The sequence below is a fragment of the Sebastes fasciatus genome, chromosome 1 (assembly GCF_043250625.1).
Source record: "Sebastes fasciatus isolate fSebFas1 chromosome 1, fSebFas1.pri, whole genome shotgun sequence".
Lineage (NCBI taxonomy): Eukaryota > Metazoa > Chordata > Actinopteri > Perciformes > Sebastidae > Sebastes > Sebastes fasciatus.
The window spans coordinates 41453612-41476096 of NC_133795.1; the positions used below are offsets into that span (position 1 = coordinate 41453612).

General features: G+C 43.4%; 3 non-coding genes and 3 pseudogenes across 3 annotated transcripts; all 6 read right to left on the reverse strand.

Moving 5' to 3' along the window:
• Positions 1-17205: 17205 nt before the first annotated feature.
• Positions 17206-17369, reverse strand: LOC141778572 (U1 spliceosomal RNA). Its single transcript, XR_012596100.1, has one exon. It is a non-coding gene; the product is annotated as a U1 spliceosomal RNA (small nuclear RNA).
• Positions 17370-17894: 525 nt separating this feature from the next.
• Positions 17895-18029, reverse strand: LOC141778844 (U1 spliceosomal RNA; annotated as a pseudogene).
• Positions 18030-18605: 576 nt separating this feature from the next.
• Positions 18606-18769, reverse strand: LOC141780031 (U1 spliceosomal RNA). The gene has a single exon (XR_012596519.1). It is a non-coding gene; the product is annotated as a U1 spliceosomal RNA (small nuclear RNA).
• Positions 18770-19294: 525 nt separating this feature from the next.
• Positions 19295-19429, reverse strand: LOC141778853 (U1 spliceosomal RNA; annotated as a pseudogene).
• A 576-nt stretch (positions 19430-20005) lies between these two features.
• Positions 20006-20169, reverse strand: LOC141780087 (U1 spliceosomal RNA). The gene has a single exon (XR_012596541.1). It is a non-coding gene; the product is annotated as a U1 spliceosomal RNA (small nuclear RNA).
• A 513-nt stretch (positions 20170-20682) lies between these two features.
• LOC141778550 (U1 spliceosomal RNA) lies at positions 20683-20817 on the reverse strand (annotated as a pseudogene).
• Positions 20818-22485: the final 1668 nt, after the last annotated feature.

Genomic DNA, 22485 nt, shown 5'->3' on the forward strand with positions numbered 1-22485 from the left:
GGAAGTATATTAGTTTTATAATATAAGGTCAAATTTATACATGAATAATTATAATGAATGTTGCCCTTGCACAGGCAGCAGTTTTGCAAATTTATCACAAATTCATTTTTCAATAACCATCTTTTCCTGTTTCGGTCATATGCTAATTTCATTATGTCAGATACCGGAAGCTGTACAACAAGAAGTCGCGGAAGTGGAGCCTGTACACAATGAAGGTCGACAAGGACTATGGCTACATTCCTGACCTCCAGAGGGCCATCCTCCGAAGCCGCACCACAGCAGACAGAGGCATGCCGCGTGTGAGACGCCAGAGGCCTGATGACCCGCGGCAGTATGGTGTGCTATGTGGTATTCCACCTCCAACCACAGAGGAGCTACTGCACACACAAGTCAGTCGACGACAAGGTATAGAAGTTCTTTCAGTGGGCCTCATTCAACATCCCTTCTCCAGAAACCCAAATTGCATGTTTTCACACTAACCCTTGCAGCCTTCACAAAATAGTTTCTCATTACACTGATTCTGATTTTAGTTGATAAAGATTGCATATAGATATTGTTAATTACAATCAGCTTTTTGACGACTACAGAGATGTTATATGAAAGGCATAATTTATGATAATGTAAAGACATCACGCATTGACACACAAAAAGAGACGCATTGACATGTTGTCATTGAAATAATATGGTACTATAGCATGAGAGGCAGAGTAAGAAACTTCTCAACCAACAAAAGACCAGCATAGAGTTGCATGCTAAATAAGTTATTATATATGCATAACAGCAGCCTTTTAAAAAATATTATAGCCTATATATATATGGCCTACATGTGTGACGTTATAGTCAAAACTAAACAACTGATTTCAAAATTCTAACATTCTAATTCTAACATGCTATTCTTTGTTCATTCGATATCAGAGCCTGCGTGGGATAAAGCCCACATATTGGTGGTGTGGGTCAGGGTATCTGTCCCTAATCCTCCACACACCAAGGTAATGTGTAGCTAAAAATCGTCCTCCTCACCTGCAAAGCGCTAAACGGTCAGGCCCATCATATCTTAAAGAGCTCATAGTACACTACTACCCCACTAGAGCACTGCGCTCCCAGAATGCAGGGTTACTACTTGAGGTTCCTAGAGTCTCCAAAAATAGAATGGGAGCCAGAGCCTTCAGCTATCAAGCTCCTCTTCTGTGGAACCAGTTCCCAGTTTCAGTCAGGGAGGCAGACACCGTCTCTACATTTAAGAGTAGGCTAAAGACTTTCCTCTTTGATAACGCTTATAGTTAGGGCTGTCTTGGACCAGACCCTAGTTAAGCTGCTATAGGCCTAGACTGCCGAGTACTTCCTATGACACACTGAGCTCCTTTCTCCTTCTGTATATATTCATGTCCCATTCATTGTTACTAACTTCATTTCTTCCACAGAGTCCTTGTGCTTTCTTGTCTCGCAGGTAACCATCGAGCAGGGTTATCACCTGGAGCGGGGTTTCACCTGGATCTAAATGTCACCTGGATGGTGGTTGCACTGCTGCCGCGTCTGCTGCCTGCTTGACACCAACTGCTACCATCATTAATTAATTCCGTCTGTACGAGGGACTACCAAGGCTAAGCGACAAAGTGGCAGACTGGAGAATGAGACTTCTCGGTCACTGCCAAAGACATCAAGAACTCCTAGAAAGCATGCTGGTGCTGTGGGAACCAACGCACGGGCATCGATCACAGGGACGTCCCACACCAACATACATGGACGTACTGAGGAGAGATGCAGGACAGTGCTGGCGAGCTAGCCAGACGTATGGAGGACTGAGATAGCTGGAAGCTCCGCTGGAAAGCCCGTCTGTGGACGACCAAATGATATCAATTCATCTCTTTTATATCCACTGCTATTGACTTTTGTTATTAGTCCTACTTGTATTAGTTATTACAGCTGCTGTGCTACTATTGTGGTTGCTGTGCTCGCTCTCTCTCTCTCTCTCCCCACCCCCCAACTGGTCGCGACAGATGGCCGCCCACCCAGAGCCTGGTTCTGCTCCAGGTTTCTTCCTGCTAAACGGGGAGTTTTTGCTGGCCACAGCGCGCTTGGTGGGATCTCTTGTTGGGTCTCTAAACTATGGTGTACGGTCTAAGACCTGATCTATATATAAAGCGTCTCGAAATAACTTCTGTTATGATTTGACGCTATATAAAAATAAATTGAATTGAATTGAGTAGAAAGCCCAACTTTAACGATATAACGTTTCTGAGTCAGTGTTGGCTTAACATTAAAGCAAACGTTAGGTAGCTTACCCTGCTATGTAATTAACGGTATTTATCGCAAATCTATTTCAATAACTTAACTTAGTTAACGTAACTAGCTTTGTAGACAAAGTTACCAGGTAACAGTTAACGTGGAAAAACAATACAGCTCAACTCTACAAATGAACGTACCTTCGGCAGACGGTTCTCATCCATCCATCCATCCACAGCCCAGTCAATAAAGGGGCGGTTCATGAACAAAGGGGGCGGAGGGCTACGGCGGGAATAATGACCCAGGGGTGAGTCAAAACAAACCAGCCACCTGTGTATTGGGTCAATGAGGTTTGCTATATAAACCAATGTAGGGGTTCTACTTTAGTAGGTTTTGGTTATTAGCAAATTAATTAATAAATAATAATAGAATTATTAATATTAATAAAGATTATCAATAAACATCAATAATAAACGGGGCACCACCCTGGAATCAGGGACCAATGACCAAAACGTTAATATAGTCTCATTATATATACTTAACTATCAATTTGGAATGTTGATTAATAATTAAATTAATAACTATAACCAAAATAGATAGTAAAGGTTGAAGGATATCGGAGTTCTTGACATAGCAGAGGTTGGCATTATTCACTCTTGTGCAACATTAAAGAGACCAGCATGTATATTCCACAAACATTTATTTACAAGATAATAAAGGTTTAAAACACAATATTAATCTAACTAAATAACTAAACTAAACAAACCAAACACAGTGTGTGTGTGTGTGTGTGTGAGAGAGAGAGGGGGGGGGGGGGGTCCTTGTCTCAAAATGTCTGTATGGCCTACAAACAAAATGGCGGGCACTGTAAAACTACAAAGATGGCTGAATCAAAGATGGCGGAATCAAAGATGGCGGAATCAAAGATGGCGGAATCAAAGATGGCCGTCAGCATGTCATCACATGACCTCTTTGTTCTTCTGAGAAGAAGGACAGAGAGGGGGGTGATGTGGGGGTTAAGATTATCTGAAGCTGTATGTTTATGTTTAAATAATTCACAGTTTCTGTATGTGATCTTAATGTGTGTTAGATATGCAGTGGGTTAGAAAAGATGGTTAGTTTGCATGCAAGACCTTGTCTATGTGAAGCATAAACTAAACACATCAGATGTGGCGAAGCCAGTTACCCAAAAATCAAATAGATAAATCACCACAGTCAAACTCAATGAATAACATTAAACCAAATCAATACAAGTACTTTCTAGAAATCAAAGTTGGACAGTCTTGCTCAGCCCTGTGCGATTGCTAATGCTAAGGCCCAGTACGTTACCAATCCATGGAAGAAAAGGGTTTGTGATTCCATGTGTTGAAGTTGTGGTTCCAAGTCAAAGATGTCGTCTTTGCTGTTAGTTTAGTGCTAACTTATTTGCTTGATAGCTTGAAGTTAGCTGGTGGAAAGGGCAGAGCACTCGCGTCGTCTGCCGTTTGGTTCCTTGTGGCTATGTCTGTTTCCTAACAGGACATAGAATCAGAGAGCAGAGCTGGTTCCGGTCTGGAGCACAGCAGCTGACCTCGTAGGTCAGCTTGGATGAGAAGGTGAAGCAGAAAGAGTAGAAAGAGAGGGAACAAAGGACATTCCTCTGGTTTTGTTCTGTGTGAATTTCACACCTCTGGGTGAAATGTTACTGTAGCCAATGAGGAGCTGAGTTGAGTCCTGTGGTCAAGGAGAGCATACCTCCAGGATTCTGGGAGACAGTTCACTGTGTCTGCCACCCGAAATGGCAGGTCCCTACACCAATATGTGAGTCATTATTCCTCCCGCATCAGAAAACAACCCAATTGAAAGACCCAAATCCCACATACCCTGAAACTGGGTTAGTAACTTGACCCAGTATTTTTTTGTGTGTAAGGATTACCTACCACAAAGTCTTCCTCAGCAATGCCTGAGTGGTCGATGACTGTGCTGGGAAGTTGCTGTCAGAAGTGTCTGAAGGTTTTGAAAATGTTTCTCCACATTTTCACCACTACATGGATTGAAAAGAGCACAGTGGCACTCACGACTACTTCATCCAGTTCTTCCAGAGTAAAAAGTGGCCTGGGTCATCAGCCCAAAGACATGCATGCACAGGAGATAGTGTTTTCCGGCACTGTGAGAAAGAATTATACATAATTGTTATTATTACTCACACTCACTCACTTATCTTCAACCGCTTATCCGGGGTCGGGTCGCGGGGGCAACAGCTCCAGCAAACTACCCTTTTCCCGGGCCACATTAACCAGCTTTGACTGGGGGATCCCGAGGCGTTCCCAGGCCAGTGTGGAGGTATAATCTCTCCACCTAGTCCTGGGTCTTCCCCGTGGCCTCCTCCCAGCTGGTCGTGCCTGGAACACCTCTCTGGGGAGGCACCCAGGGGGCATCCTTACCAGATGCCCGAACCACCTCAGCTGGCTCCTTTCAACGCAAAGGATTGGCGGCTCTACTCAGTCCTTCCCTGATGACTGAGCTTCTCATCCTATCTCTAAGGGAGATGCCAGCCACCCTCCTGAGAAAACCCATTTTGGCCACTTGTACCCGCGATCTAGTTATTTCGGTCATGACCCAGCCCTCATGAACGTAGGTGAGAGTAGGAACGCAGATTGACCGGTAGAGTGAGAGCTTTGCCTTCCGGCTCAGCTCTCTTTTCATCACAAAGGTGCGGTAAAGCAAATGCAATACCGCCCCCCCCGCTGCTCCGATTCTCCGGCCAATCTCATGTTCCATAGTCCCCTCACTCACGAACAAGACCCCGAGGTACTTGAACTCCTTCACTTGGGGTAAGGACTCATTCCCTACCCAGAGTAGGCAATCCACCGGTTTCCTACTATGCCACTATATTCTAATTAAATATAGGCTAACAAATCACATTCAGTTGAAGACAACACTCACTGTTTTTTTGCAGAGGTCTTTGGCATTTTTCATTACATGGCTCAGACATCTCTGTAGGATAGGTAGTGCAAGAGCTTGCTCCTTTCCTTGCCCTGTCACAATGTTGTAATATTGCGATTACAGTTCATTCAGACTAAGGCCACACAGGTTCTGAGATATAGACTGCGTCAAAACTACAGAGCCTTTAGATGCAGGATGATCTTCTGAATCAACTGGTCCTCGGTGCCTTCCTCTTCTTCTTCTGACATCAGTTGCAAACTGATCATTTCATTCTGGTGCCGCCTTTTCTTCTTTCTTTCACTCCAGGATAGAGTCTTAAGCACGCCAGTTGTCAGCACCTCGTCCCTGCAGGCAGATTCCACAACAGTCTCCTCCAACTTATCTAACCTTTGCAAATATATGCTCTTTAGGAGTTTCGAGCTGAGAGTGTCAGCTGTCGTCCTTCTCTCTTCAGCCCTTATCGGTCTCCGTTTCAACTCTTAATGGCGCTGCCGCACAATGCCCCCCTTGAAGTAGACAATAGCCTTGAGGAACAACTCACTTTCCACTTTAACATGTACCTGAACACGAAAGTCATCAAAACGGCAGTACCCAGTGCAGGTAAACAGTGGGCTAGTTTTTTTGGAGCCTATCATTGGAGCTGCTTCAAACCAAAGCCACCGAATGGATGGACACTTCGGATGCCTTTAGCTATCACATTTGTCCAATGTTGGGACCTCACCAGGTCTTTGGGGACAAAGAGCAGCCTACAAGGCAAAGAGCCTTAAGACAGGCCTACATGTAAGATCAAAAGCCTGATCAAAGGAACAAAGAATAACCGCCAGCTCTTTGAAATCTCCCACCTGGGTGTGAGATTTCATTTGAATCAAAACAGGGGTCTCCCATTGGATGAGGCTCACAGGAACTGTGGGGTCTTTCCGGTGACATGCCCACAATCTCACCGGAGATATAAGCAGAGCACACCTTTAAGGACGTCCCTTTCCATTGCGACTTTGTTTGCTCCAGGAGGTACCAACGCTGCAGCGTTCCCCTTTAAGACCTAGCCACAGTTCCTGACCTCGCTGGACGAGTTAAGCTATTGTTGTGTCCATCAGACATTTAGATCCCTCATCCCTGCAGAAGGAAGAAACGGACCCCGTTCTTCACCAAGAAAAAGACGACCGCCTTTTTCTTCATCGAGTTAACTCTGGCTGCTTTCCCTCTGCTGCCACACGGAGAACCAGCCCCGCCGTTCATCAGCTGACGAGCATAATAACAGCCCGTTATTGCCCGAGCTTGCGCAACGCCGCCGGACCAATTAACGAACGATACACACCATAATCGCTTCGGAGAAGCGTTCCAAGTAAGAGGCTTGTGTCTGGGCAGAGACTAGTTAAATTGTGCGTTACAATCAGTTTATAACTGTTGTTTATTTGTGTTGAATGTACGGACCGCTGAGTCCGCTTGTTTTGCTTTGCTTTGTTTACTGTTGTTGACTGTTGTTAACTGTGTGCCTTACTTTTCCATCTTCTGCTAACCCCCCCCCACACACACACACACACACATACCCATTTTACTGGCAAAGTGGGGACTCACGTTCCCGTTTGTGTGTTGCCTTTTACTTTCGCGGCGTCGTCCGCCATTAGGAGCAACCCCTCACGTGACGTAACCAATTGCGTGGTCACGTCCACCTCGTGCTTCCTCTTGCTCGCTCATACGCACACGCACACACACACACACACGTTGATTCTAGTGTAGTGCTTAGAGCTGCTTTGTAAGCTATCCGTTTGTTTTCTGAGTATTGTTGATTATTAATTACTACTGCTTAAGTACTATTGATTATAGATTGATGGTGTTAGAGTGTTGTTGATTACTGATTGATATTGCTATATTTAAATAAATTGGTTTTACTTTAAATAGCAGTTGTCTGTGATCATTGTGCATTTGTGTTGTAATAACAACTGGTTGTGAGAGACAGTGCTCGGATTCACCCTTCACTGTTCATCTCATAAATGTAAAGTAGTGTTAAAATACTGGCATTTGGAGTGCACAACCCCTTTTTGAGACTGTATTAACGTTTTGGTATTTGGTCCCTGATTCCAGGGTGGTGCCCCATTTATTATTAATGTTAATTGATAATGCTTATTAATAATAATAATTCTATTAATATAATTAATTTATTATTAATCCTTAAAATGGACTCGAAAAGTGACAGGGAGCCAGTGGATGAAACCGAGTACGGGGGAAATGTGCTCATGTTCCCGGGAACCAGTTAAAAACCTTGCGGATCCCGACCCATTTTTCCAGTCTGGAAATAAGGACTTCATTATCCACTGTATCGAAGGCCGCACTAAGATCTAAAAGTATTAAAATAGCTCAGTTCCCATTGTCAGCTGCTAATAATAAATCATTGTGAACTTTTAGAAGAGCAGATTCAGTGCTATGTTTCTCCCTAAAACCAGACTGAAGAGCTTCGCATATGTCATTCTTGTTTAAAAACGGATGAAGCTGCTGGTAAACAACTTTTTCCAGTATTTTGGATAAAAAGGGGAGCTTAGAAGGCATAGTCACTCGTTTCAAACAACTTGTTGAACGTCACTAGTAGAAATATATAATTTTTTTCGTTTGCATTTGCTCCCGAGCTTTTGGAGAATTCAGCAAGGGTCTCCAAAATAGGGCCCAAAAGTGTGAGCACTTTACTTACTGCACTTGACCACGAGCTCCATTGAACATCGCATGATCTCTTTTAGTTCCAAAATTGGTTTCCATGGATCCAGCTGTTGTTGGATTTCCATAAATCTAGCATGCCTATGTGACCCCGTCATGAAAATATGCAAGTTGTTATGCCAGGGGACACCTTTGATGCTGTGCACAGGACGAGGTTAAGGCGATGGGAATCGCAATGCACATATATTGCGTAGGGAAAGTTTTTCTTTAAAAATCACATGTTGTTTAGCACAGAATAAAACGAGGTCTATAACAACTTTAATGTGCTCTCTATTCCTTTCCACAAACGAGCTGTTGTAGCATCTTTGTTCAGCTGGTTGATAATACTTCCCCGTCCTGGTTGATGGCTTTGTCTGTATCCTTCAGTCCTGCCCAGCGCTGTAGCATGTGCCCTGCTAGCCTCATGGTTAACACAACATTGGGAAAGATGCTTCCAGTCTTTGAAGCCAAGTTTGTATTCTCTATACATGGGAACTTGTCATACTACCGGGCATTAAAACTCCTTGGTTTGCCTGCTATGGTGGTGACTGGGAATGAGCTGATTTTGGGCTGTGTTACCCGCTACATTTATATCTACACTAGTTCTGCTTAAGCACTCACAACTCGCTCCTTTTTAGAGACTTAACCACACATATTCAGCTCGGCTAACGCTAGCTGGGCTATCGTACCGTAGCATAACAGTAGCTTAGCAGTAGCTTAGCCGTTAGCGATGGCTTCTCTCTCTCCCTCACCTACTCTCCTGTTCTCTCTCCCTCTCCTGCTCTCTCCTGCTCTGTGTGTCTCATGTTTAGTTATTCCTCTGCCTCCTTTAGTGATAATGGTACATGTATTAGGTGTAGTGCACTCGCTGCATTGGAGGCGAGGGTTAGTGAGTTAGAAGCCCGGTTCTGCACTTTAGCTTTAGCTTCTTCTGTAGTTAGCCAGCCCCTAGCCGGTGCAGACCGGCCAAGCGTAGCTTCTGCTAGCAGTCCCCCGGCAACCCCCGAGCAGCCGGGAGGCTGGGTGACTGTCCGGAGGACGCGTAGTCGTAAGCTGAAGCCCACGGTTAACCACCAACCACTTCACGTTTCTAACAGATATTCCCCACTCAGCGACACACCCGCTGAGAAACCAACTCTGGTTATCGGGAGCTCCATTTTGCGGAACGTGAAGTTAGCGAAGCCAGCTGCCATAGTTAATTGCATCCCGGGGGCCAGAGCGGGCGACATTGAATCCGTTTTGAAACTGCTGGCTAAGGATAAACGTAAATACAGTAAGATTGTTATTCACGTCGGCGGTAATGACACCCGATTACGTCGATCGGAGGTCACTAGAGTTAATGTTCAGTCGGTGTATGCATACGCAAAGACAATGTCGGACTCCGTAGTTTTCTCTGGCCCCCTCCCCAACTTGACCAGTGACGACATGTATAGCCACATGGAGTCATTCCACAGCTGGCTGTCGAGGTGGTGTCCAGCAAACGATGTGGGCTTCACTGACAATTGGAACTCTTTCTGGGGAATTCCTGGTCTGATTAGGAGAGACGGCATTCATCCTACTTTGGATGGTGCGGCTCTCTTATCCAGAAATCTGACCAAGATTGTTGGTGGAACAAATCCATGACAAACCAGGGGTCATTCCAGGACGCAGAGCTGTAGTCTTACACACTTCTCTGTGCTTCCATTAGAGCAGTTACCCACCCATAGCTTAACCCCAAACCTAACTGAGACTGTGTCTGCCCCACCTAAATTAATTAAATCCAAAGTAAACAGAAGAGGAGTTAAACATAACAATCTAATAAAATCTAACACTAGCACCGCAATAAAGCAACAAAACAGGAGAATTAAATGTGGACTCTTAAATATCAGACCTCTGTCATCTAAAGCTCTACTAGTAAATGATTTAATATCAGATAATCACATTGATTTATTTTGTCTTACTGAAACCTGGCTGTGTCATGAAGAATATGTCAGCCTAAATGAATCCACTCCCCCGAGTCATATTAATACTCACATTCCTCGAGACACCGGCCGAGGAGGTGGAGTTGCAGCCATTTTCGACTCAAGCCTATAAATAAACCCTAAAACTAAACTAAATTATAACTCATTTGAAAGCCTTGTTCTTAGTCTTTCACACCCAACCTGGAAAACACTATAGCCAATTTTATTTGTTATAGTGTACCGCACTCCAGGTCCATATTCTGAATTTCTATCTGAATTCTCAGAGTTTCTATCAAGCTTAGTCCTGAAAACCGATAAAGTCATTATAGTAGGTGATTTTAATATTCATGTGGACGTTGCTAATGATAGCCTCAGTACTGCGTTTATCTCTTTATTAGATTCAATTGGTTTCTCGCAGAACGTGCATAAACCCACTCACCGCTTTAACCACACCCTCGACCTTGTTATGTCATATGGCGTTGAAATTGAACATTTAATTGTTTTTCCACAGAACTCTCTTTTATCAGACCATTATTTAATCACTTTTGAATTCTTATTACTAGACTACACACCATCAGACAAAAGTGTGTACACTAGATGTCTATCCGATAGTGTTGTAGCTAAATTTAAGGAAGCGATTCCATCAGCATTAAATTCAATACTATGTCTCAATATAACAGAGGACTCGTATGTTAATTTTAGCCCTACCCAAATTGATCATCTTGTAGATAGTGCTACAGACTCACTGCGAGTCACACTTGATTCTGTTGCCCCTCTAAAAAAGAAGTTAATAAAACAAAGGAAGTCAGCTCCATGGTATAACCCTCAAACACGCAAATTAAAGCAAGCATCGAGGAAACTGGAAAGGATATGGCGTTCCACCAAACAGGAAGAATCTCATTTAGTCTGGCAAGATAGTCTTAAAACATATAGGAAGGCTCTCTGTGATGCCAAAGCAGCCCATTATTCATCATTGATAGAGAAAAATAAGAACAACCCCAGGTTTCTATTCAGCACTGTAGCCAGGCTGACAGAGAGTCACAGCTCTATTGAGCCATGTATTCCTACAACCCTCAGTAGTAGTGACTTCATGAGTTTCTTTAATGATAAAATCATAACTATTAGAGACAAAATCAATCACCTCCTACCGTCAACTGGTACCAATTTATCCTTAAATTTAGGAACCTTAGAAACAGCTGTACACCCTGATATATATTTAGACTGCTTTTCACCTATCGATCTCCACAAACTGACTTCACTGATCTCTTCATCTAAATCATCTACCTGTCTCCTAGACCCCATCCCAACTAGACTGCTTAAAGAAGTTTTACCTCTAGTTAGCACCTCTTTACTGGATATGATCAATGTGTCTTTACTAACAGGCTATGTACCACAGTCCTTTAAAGTAGCTGTAATTAAACCTCTTCTTAAAAAGCCCACTCTCGATCCTGAGGTCCTAGCCAACTATAGACCTATATCTAACCTTCCCTTTACCTCCAAAATACTCGAGAAAGCAGTTGCCAGTCAGCTGTGTGACTTTCTACAGAACAATCATTTATTCGAAGATAATCAGTCAGGATTTAGAGTGCACCATAGCACAGAGACAGCACTAGTGAAAATTACAAATGACCTTCTAATGGCATCGGACAAAGGACTTGTCTCTGTACTTGTCTTGCTAGATCTCAGTGCTGCTTTCGACACCATTGACCATCACATCCTATTACAAAGACTGGAACATTTAATTGGCATTAAAGGAACTGCACTAAGTTGGTTTAAGTCCTATTTATCAGATCGATCTCAGTTTGTACATGTCAACGATGAGTCCTCCATGCGCGCCAAAGTTAGTCACGGAGTTCCACAGGGTTCTGTACTTGGACCAATTCTATTTACCTTATATATGCTTCCCTTAGGCAATGTTATTAGAAAACACTCCATAAACTTTCATTGTTATGCAGATGATACCCAATTATATCTATCGATCAAGCCAGACGAAACAAACCAGTTAACTAAACTTCAAGCATGCCTTAAGGACATAAAAACCTGGATGACCTGCAATTCCCTCATGTTAAACTCAGACAAAACTGAAGTTATTGTACTTGGCCCTGAGCGCCTCCGAAACAAATTATCTAATGATATAGTTACTCTAGATGGCATTGCCCTGGCCTCCAGCACCACCGTAAGGAACCTGGGAGTTATCTTCGATCAGGATATGTCCTTTAACTCCCATATAAAACAAACCTCAAGGACTGCTTCTTTCATCTACGTAACATTGCGCAGATCATCAGGCACATCCTGTGTCAAAATGACGCAGAAAAATTTGTCCATGCATTTGTTACCTCTAGACTCGATTACTGCAATTCCTTATTATCAGGCTGCTCCAATAAGTCTCTTAAGACTCTCCAGTTGATCCAGAATGCTGCAGCACATGTACTGACTAGAACTAGAAAAAGAGATGATATAACTCCTGCATTAGCTTATCTGCACTGGCTCCCTGTAAAATCAAGAATATAATTTAAAATCGTCCTCCTCACCTGCAAAGCGCTAAACGGTCAGGCCCATCATATCTTAAAGAGCTCATAGTACCCTATTACCCCACTAGAGCACTGCGCTCCCAGAATGCAGGGTTACTACTTGAGGTTCCTAAGCTGCATCTCATTTCAGCATTTTTCGCCTCCTCGACTCCTCGCTCCTCGATCCTCCGGCTGTGACCCGGAAATCGATCTCAGTCCTCCATCTTGAAGGACGTCCCAATTCATAAAATGTGCATCGAGGAGCGAGGATCGAGGAGCGAGGAGGCTTGCTGGAGGAGCTATGAGCGAGGATACACCAGTGCATCCTCCAGTGTTTCCTGCACGGAAGTTTATCACCGACCGACACGCCCCCTTATTGGATATCAGTTATTGATTGGACGCTGCGCCCGATCAGACTGATCAGATACATCAACATCACTAGAGTTTCATACCAGAGTGAAGACGGATCACAGATTAACAGTTTTATATTTTAGTTGTCTTCTGATTCACCGTCTAGTTATAATCTGTGTTAACTGTAGGTGTGAACAGCAAACGGATCATGTTGATGGTGAAGTGTTCCAGCAGCAGAAGGACCTGCAGTCTCTCTGCTTCATACACCATCACTGAAGGAGTCTGACACTGAGAGGGGTTTATAAAAGCTGACAATGAACAAACTTAAAATAACTTTCTTCATTTATTAGAAAGAGTTTTCTTTTGATGATCTGTTATTTCACTCATTCACTTTTATTAAGTATCCAGTTAAAGTCAGAGAGAGAAGGGGAGTCTGTCTTTTATACCTTTTACATCATTTATCTTCATTTCCATTCAGTCACATGTGAAACTGATAATTCCTGAGCGTCGGGTTTGATATGAGTTATATCATTTCACTTTCCCCTCAAACATTCAGACTAATACATAACTTCTACTGTCAGAATATAAATTAATACAGACGCTAATAATGAATAAATAATATAAAGATATTGTGCCAGTAGAGATGGTTCCTGGTCCTCTAAGCAGGACTCAGTCCACAGTAGAAATACAGACTGCAGCTGTTATTCATGTGCAGGTGTTTGTTAAACAGGTAACAGGCTACAGAGAGGAAACACTGCTGCTCTGATAACTCTGTTTCTTTATTACTATTAGATCAGTTCAGACATAAACAGCTGTTGAAGCCAACTGACAGCTGATCCAGCTGTTATCAGCTGCTGCTGTCATCAGAAACGGACGTCGCTTCACGTGACGCTTCAGAGGAAACGACGTCTCATGTCTCTAAAAACATATTTACTCGTTTCCTCTCTCCTCGAGTCTTTTCCTCGCCTCCTCCGCTCGCATCTCCCGGGGGCGGGACTAAGACGCGAGTCGAGGAGTCGAGGAGCCGAGGAGTCGAGGAGTCAAGCCATATAAAAACACTAATGGGAAAGACCCCTAGAGTCTCCAAAAGTAGAATGGGAGCGAGAGCCTTCAGCTATCAAGCTCCTCTTCTCTGGAACCAGCTCCCAGTTTCAGTCCGGGAGGCAGACACCGTCTCTACATTTAAGAGTAGGCTAAAGACTTTCCTCTTTGATAACGCTTATACTTAAGCTGCTATAGGCCTAGACTGCCGGGGGACTTCCTATGACACACTGAGCTCCCCTCTCCTTCTGTATATACTCATGTCCCATGTCCATGTTGTTACTAACTTCATTCCTCCCCGGGAGTCCTTATGCCTCCTTGTCTCGCAGCTAACCGTGGAGCGGGGTCACACCAGGAGCGAGGTCATACCTGGAACGGGATCACACCGGGAGCGAGGTTATACCTGGAGCAGGGGTACACTTGGAGCGGGGTTTCACCTGGATCTGGATGTCTCCGGTATTGTGGCTGCATCTGCTACCGCGTCCGGTGCCTGCTTGACACCAACTGCTAACGAGGTACTACCAAGACTAACGAGGGATTACCAACACTTAGTGACAATGTGGCAGCCTGGAGAATAACACTTCTCGGTCACTGCCAAAGACATCAAGAACTCCCAGCAAGCATGCTGATGCTGTGGGAACCGATGCAGGGGCATCGATCACAGCGACATCCCACACCAACACACATGGACGTACTGAGGAGAGCTGCTGGACAGTGCTGGCGAGCTATCCAGATGTATGGTGGACTGAGACAGCTGGAAGCTCCGCTTGAAAGCCCGTCTGAGGACGACCCAATGATATCAATTCCGATAGTTGTATTATCACTCTTTCCATGGGGCAAGTAAACAAATTCTTGTTTTTTACTTCTGTGATTATGAGTGTCCTGCAGTATTGTTATACTACATGGTACAATAATTTGTCCACTACTTTAAAGTCAAAATATTATTATTATTATTTTTGTTAATAGCTTATTGAAATATGTTGACACTAAAGCCTGGTAATACATGTGGTTGATATGGCTCTTTTACTTGCCTAGCCCGCCATGCTAACTTGTAGTGCAGACCTATGCAATTCTTAAATATAATGTTTACATGTGCTGTATCATGTTTACAGTGTTTGAACTGTATGATGTGCTACTGTAATGTTACAAATACACACTAGGCATTGAGAGTGCATTGACGACTACAATAAACATATTCACTTAGGAATTAACACCTTCCTTACTTTTAGATTATCTGTAATTTTACCCCTTTTCTTCTTCAAGTCCAAATGACAATGACTCGTTTCACACGTCCAAAGCCTGTAGACTGGTGTTGAAGCATGCCTTACCTATTATTAAGTATGGAGGACATATTCCCATGTAAACATGACGTGGCAGCAGAGCACACTTCTGTTACCTCCTCTTTACAATGTCAAAACCTACTACTCAACTTTGTGGTGTTAAACACATTGAATGCTCTAGAAAGTACTTTCCACAGTGTCTGATTGTTCTATGTATTCATGAAACTGGCAGCCTGCTTTGCTCATTTTGTTTAAATTGCTATACTAAAAGTCACCATTGTTTATTTCTGTTTTGCAGACCACAATGGATCACGACCTGGGGTCTCATTTATAACCGTTGCGTACGCACAAATCGGGGCCTGAAATGTGCGTACGCCACTTCCCACGCAACAGTTGTGATCTATAAAAACAAACTTGACGGGAGAATGTGCGCACCGGTACGGAAACTTTGACCCATGCGTACGCACATTATGGAGGCACCGAGGCAGGGGAAACTGGAGACGCAGATGAATTGAAGCCAGACTGTAGACATTAAATGTCATTATACCTATAATGATGCCTCTCACACATTTAACTTCACTTCATACGTATATCCAATTCATCATAAATATTTAAAACAGCAGTGTTCTTTGCGCTAGTGGGCCATAACTATTCCATAAGCACCTTACAAATGTGAAAGATCAACTAAAATCTCAAAGCAAATTCCGCTCAATATCTCATCAGCGCTGTCTCCATCACGTCCTCCACCTCTGGAGCTCAGAGGAGATCGGGCCGAACTACCGACACTGGCAGTCAGGTTGTAGAAATCCAAGATTATATCAAATAGCATTAAAGAATGGCAGAACAGAGCGCCAATAGTTTAAATAAGATCTTCTAATAGTGTGCAGATATCACCAAGTACCATATTAGTTTTCATAAAGTTGTTGTGTAAAATCGCTGCAGTGATGACATGACTTATTAATTTATGTGTGGTTTATTAGATATGGACAGATACAGTATAAATAGACAAAATGAAAACAACTATCCGATGCAACTATCAGACTGTCTCCAGTGCGCCACCGCGGTGCGCCACTCTGCCTCCTCCAGTCACCTCCACCCGGCACATCTTCACCAGTATGGAGAGTGTAAATTAACAAAGTGTGTAAATGAAGCCAGTAACAGCTCTCACACAATCGTTACTCTTCATATCGTCATTATCATTATCAGTCCTAATCATAATGCAGGACAAGTTCGCCATAAAAACATAAATAAATAAATAAATAAATAAATAGTGTACACCTGTCAAACTTCCTTTTTCTAATGATATCCAGGTGGGGGATATTACTGATTGTCTTGATCATTTTAAGTGAATGGATCAATTTGATTGCTGTAAAGATATAAACACAGCGGTGAGACTCGAGACATGCTGCATGGTGCTGGTGGATATACCGTCACTGTGAGGACTACGTGACGTGAATGAGAGAATCAGGAGGGAACGAGTGTTCAGAGACCTCCTCACCTACAAGCTCCTCCATCTCTGTGTCAGAAAAACTCCTTTTCTCTGTCTTCCTCTCGGTCGTCGCCGTGATTCACCGTAAAGATCCACTGCTCAACAGGCTCATTCACATGCAGAAACATTCATGAGGTGCTTTGCATCGACCATTTATGGTTGAAAGTGGGCGTGTAGTGGGCGGGATATGAGGCGGATCAATGTGCGCACATTTCCAGGTGGACTGTGATTTATAAAGGGAACATTGCGTGTAGTTTTGCTAATAGAATTTCTGAGGACATTTCAAATGAAAGCAAATCAGATGGAAGAAACATATTAAAAGAGGTCTGTTTTTTTCTGTTATTAGGTCTGTTAAGATTAACGCAATAATAATGCGTTAACGCTGACTTGTTTCAACTCCACTAATTTATTTAATGCATTCAAGCAACTTGTGATTTTTAGGTTGTAGCGGGCTCAGTTTTAAAGCTAAAGTGAAGATACTGGCATGATTTGGTCCCATCCAAAAGACCACACCCACTTCTTGCTGCCATGGGGATCACGGGCAACTGGCATTGCTCAACACACAGCTTCACAGCGTACACCAGACACTGCTGCACAGCAACACTGCCACTTTTCTGGACATACTGCAAAAGTATCCAAAGGCCTCAGAATGAACATTGCCGCAATCACACTGACTAGGAAGCTGGATATTAGCATGCTGCGCAGCACATTTAAGTCCATCGCAGCCGAGGACTCCTTTCATTTAACTTGGACATAATGATCAGGGGAGAGCGCGAACGCAGTCCCCCACTACCAGAAATTATGCAGTTGAGATTCCCACATTTGGGGAATTCACAGGGGTCAGCACAACCGGAGTGCAATGGCTGAGCCTCGCCCTGGGTGAACAACATACTTGATCATTGTATCTCCCCTGCCAGGTAAGTATGAGTTGGATGAGTCAGAGACAGGGTGGTCATTCTCAGACACAGCACCCTGGCTGACAGTTGCAACAGCGCAAAATCCTAGAGTTCAGTGCCTTTAGCACTAGCTCACCTTGGCAAGCTGTTTCTGCCTCTAAGAAAGAAAACACAGCCCAGCAACAGCACAAAACCTTAAACCCAAGCATGCTAGCAATGGAAGAAGGTTTAGAATACATTTCTTCCACAAAGAAAGAGCAACCTCGGAGAGGAGTACACACAAATGATTTGGTCCCATCCAAAAGACCACACCCACTTCTTGCTGTCATGGGGATCACGGGCAACTGGCATTGCTCAACACACAGCTTCACAGCGTACACCAGACACTGCTGCACAGCAACACAGCCAGTTTTCTGGACATACTGTAAAAGAATCCAAAGGCCTCAAAATGAACATTGCCACAATCACGCTGACTGGGAAGCTGGATATTAGCATGCTGCGCAGCACATTTAAGTCCATCGCAGCCGAGGACTCCTTGCATTGGACATAATGATCAGGGGAGAGCGCGAACGCAGTCCCCCACTACCAGAAATTATGCAGTTGAGATTCACACATTTGGGGAATTCACAGGGGTCAGCACAACCGGAGTGCAATGGCTGAGCCTCGCCCTGGGTGAACAACATAAGAATTTAATAAATTTAGTTTTTCATATACCATTTCGAATATTCATACATATCGTTTTATGTATTACAGTGATGTCATCGTCCTTTGATGTGATGTCATCGTCCTTTGATGTTGTCACACATTCTGAAAAATTTGGCTAGTTTGGGTTGACACTTGAAGCGTGTTACTACAATACAGTCACAGTTGACAATCTCTACTCAGTTGGTTATTTGTTACATAAATCATTTTTTCTTCAAAATAATGCTTCTTTTCAAGAATGTGGTTGGTATTAATCTGTATTTGTTTTTATCTTTAAAAAAAAATGATTGTCATAAAATACTTGATCATTGTATCTCCCCTGCCAGGTAAATTTGAGTTGGATGCAACTGGCATTGCTCAACACACAGGTTCACAACGTACACCAGTCACTGCTGCACAGCAACACTGCCACTTTTCTGGACATACTGCAAAAGTATCCAAAGGCCTCAAAATGAACATTGCCGCAATCACACTGACTAGGAAGCTGGATATTAGCATGCTGCGCAGCACATTAAAGTACATCGCAGCCGAGGACTCCTTTCATTTAACTTGGACATAATGATCAGGGGAGAGCGCGAACGCAGTCCCCCACTACCAGAAATTATGCAGTTGAGATTCCCACATTTGGGGAATTCACAGGGGTCAGCACAACCAGAGTGCAATGGCTGAGCCTCGCCCTGGGTGAACAACATACTTGATCATTGTATCTCCCCTGCCAGGTAAGTATGAGTTGGATGAGTCAGAGACAGGGTGGTCATTCTCAGACACAGCACCCTGGCTGACAGTTGCAACAGCGCAAAATCCTAGAGTTCAGTGCCTTTAGCACTAGCTCACCTTGGCAAGCTGTTTCTGCCTCTAAGAAAGAAAACACAGCCCAGCAACAGCACAAAACCTTAAACCCAAGCATGCTAGCAATGGAAGAAGGTTTAGAATACATTTCTTCCACAAAGAAAGAGCAACCTCGGAGAGGAGTACACACAAATGATTTGGTCCCATCCAAAAGACCACACCCACTTCTTGCTGTCATGGGGATCACGGGCAACTGGCATTGCTCAACACACAGCTTCACAGCGTACACCAGACACTGCTGCACAGCAACACAGCCAGTTTTCTGGACATACTGTAAAAGAATCCAAAGGCCTCAAAATGAACATTGCCACAATCACGCTGACTGGGAAGCTGGATATTAGCATGCTGCGCAGCACATTTAAGTCCATCGCAGCCGAGGACTCCTTGCATTGGACATAATGATCAGGGGAGAGCGCGAACGCAGTCCCCCACTACCAGAAATTATGCAGTTGAGATTCACACATTTGGGGAATTCACAGGGGTCAGCACAACCGGAGTGCAATGGCTGAGCCTCGCCCTGGGTGAACAACATAAGAATTTAATAAATTTAGTTTTTCATATACCATTTCGAATATTCATACATATCGTTTTATGTATTACAGTGATGTCATCGTCCTTTGATGTGATGTCATCGTCCTTTGATGTTGTCACACATTCTGAAAAATTTGGCTAGTTTGGGTTGACACTTGAAGCGTGTTACTACAATACAGTCACAGTTGACAATCTCTACTCAGTTGGTTATTTGTTACATAAATCATTTTTTCTTCAAAATAATGCTTCTTTTCAAGAATGTGGTTGGTATTAATCTGTATTTGTTTTTATCTTTAAAAAAAAATGATTGTCATAAAATACTTGATCATTGTATCTCCCCTGCCAGGTAAATTTGAGTTGGATGCAACTGGCATTGCTCAACACACAGGTTCACAACGTACACCAGTCACTGCTGCACAGCAACACTGCCACTTTTCTGGACATACTGCAAAAGTATCCAAAGGCCTCAAAATGAACATTGCCGCAATCACACTGACTAGGAAGCTGGATATTAGCATGCTGCGCAGCACATTAAAGTACATCGCAGCCGAGGACTCCTTTCATTTAACTTGGACATAATGATCAGGGGAGAGCGCGAACGCAGTCCCCCACTACCAGAAATTATGCAGTTGAGATTCCCACATTTGGGGAATTCACAGGGGTCAGCACAACCAGAGTGCAATGGCTGAGCCTCGCCCTGGGTGAACAACATACTTGATCATTGTATCTCCCCTGCCAGGTAAGTATGAGTTGGATGAGTCAGAGACAGGGTGGTCAGCACCCTGGCTGACAGTTGCAACAGCGCAAAATCCTAGAGTTCAGTGCCTTTAGCACTAGCTCACCTTGGCAAGCTGTTTCTGCCTCTAAGAAAGAAAACACAGCCCAGCAACAGCACAAAACCTTAAACCCAAGCATGCTAGCAATGGAAGAAGGTTTAGAATACATTTCTTCCACAAAGAAAGAGCAACCTCGGAGAGGAGTACACACAAATTATTTGGTCCCATCCAAAAGACCACACCCACTTCTTGCTGTCATGGGGATCACGGGCAACTGGCATTGCTCAACACACAGCTTCACAGCGTACACCAGACACTGCTGCACAGCAACACAGCCAGTTTTCTGGACATACTGTAAAAGAATCCAAAAGCCTCAAAATGAACATTGCCACAATCACGCTGACTGGGAAGCTGGATATTAGCATGCTGCGCAGCACATTTAAGTCCATCGCAGCCGAGGACTCCTTTCATTGGACATAATGATCAGGGGAGAGCGCGAACGCAGTCCCCCACTACCAGAAATTATGCAGTTGAGATTCCCACATTTGGGGAATTCACAGGGGTCAGCACAACCGGAGTGCAATGGCTGAGCCTCGCCCTGGGTGAACAACATAAGAATTTAATAAATTTAGTTTTTCATATACCATTTCGAATATTCATACATATCGTTTTATGTATTACAGTGATGTCATCGTACTTTGATGTGATGTCATCGTCCTTTGATGTTGTCACACATTCTGAAAAATTTGGCTAGTTTGGGTTGACACTTGAAGCGTGTTACTACAATACAGTCACAGTTGACAATCTCTACTCAGTTGGTTATTTGTTACATAAATCTTTTTTTCTTCAAAATAATGCTTCTTTTCAAGAATGTGGTTGGTATTAATCTGTATTTGTTTTTATCTTTAAAAAAAAATGATTGTCATAAAAAATGATTGTCATAAAATACGAGGTATTATGTCTAATACCTCGGTCTCTAATACAGGTTCTCCGCAAGGCTGCGTCCTTTCGCCATTGCTTTTTATTTTGTACACAGATAGCTGCAGGTCTTCTAAGGAGGGCAGCTTATTAGTGAAATTTTCAGACGACACTGCACTCCTGTCGCTCCTACAGGGGGCAGAGTCAGATCATGGCTGTGCTCTTCCTGCCTTTGTCGAGTGGTGTGACAAAAATTATCTTGATCTTAATGTCTCAAAAACTAAAGAACTTGTGATTGACTTTAGGAAAAACAAGATTAATCCCACTCAGAGTATAATTCATGGCGAGGATGTTGACATCGTGGACTCTTATAAGTACCTGGGCACAGTGTTTGACTCTCATCTCAAGTTCGATGTAAACACTGAGTCCATTGTTAAACGAAGCCAACAGAGAATTCATTTGCTGCGGAAAATCAACTCCTTTGTTGTGAGTAGATCTATCCTGTGCACTGTCTACTTGTCATATGTTGAGAGCCTTTTAACCTTTTCATTTATTTGCTGGTTTAACGGTTTGTCTATAAAGGACAGGAATTGCCTAAATAACATTGTGAAAGTCTGCTCCAAAATCATCGGAGCCCAGCAGAGCAACTTAAACTCTCTCTGGGAGAAACGTGTCCTCCAGAAGGCCAAAAACATTATTAATAACAAACCAAATCCTGTCTAGTGAGTTCACACTACTGCCTTCAGGACGGCGCTATCTGCCGCCTCACAGAAAGACAAACCGCTACTCCAAGTCATTCATTCCTTCCGCCATTACACTGCTGAACGCAGAGTAACTATCATGAATGAACGACAACAAAAAATGTTTTATTTACTTTGAATGTACAATTATTTTGCACTAACCACATAACGGTGGTCTGTGTTTGCATTAGGTACATTCTTGGAATACAATTTGCGATGTGCAAATACTCTTGGCACTTTATTCTATTTTAATTATTTATTTATTCCGTTATTCTTTTATCTCGTCTCGTTTTTATTCTTGTATTCATTGTTTTTATTGCGAAGATTTTTAATTTTTAATCTTGTACTTTTATTGTTCTGCACCTACCCATATGCGGGCTGCACGGTGGTGCAGTGGTTAGCACTGGCGCCTCACAGCTAGAGGGTTGCAGGTTCGAATCCGGCTTGGGACCCTTCTGTGTGGAGTTTGCATGTTCTCCCCGTGTTAGCGTGGGTTTTCTCCGGGTACTCCGGTTTCCTCCCACAGTCCAAAGACATGCAGGTTAGGTTAATTGTGGACTCTAAAATTGCCCGTAGGTGTGAATGTGAGCGTGAATGGTTGTATGTCTCTATGTGTCAGCCCTGCGATG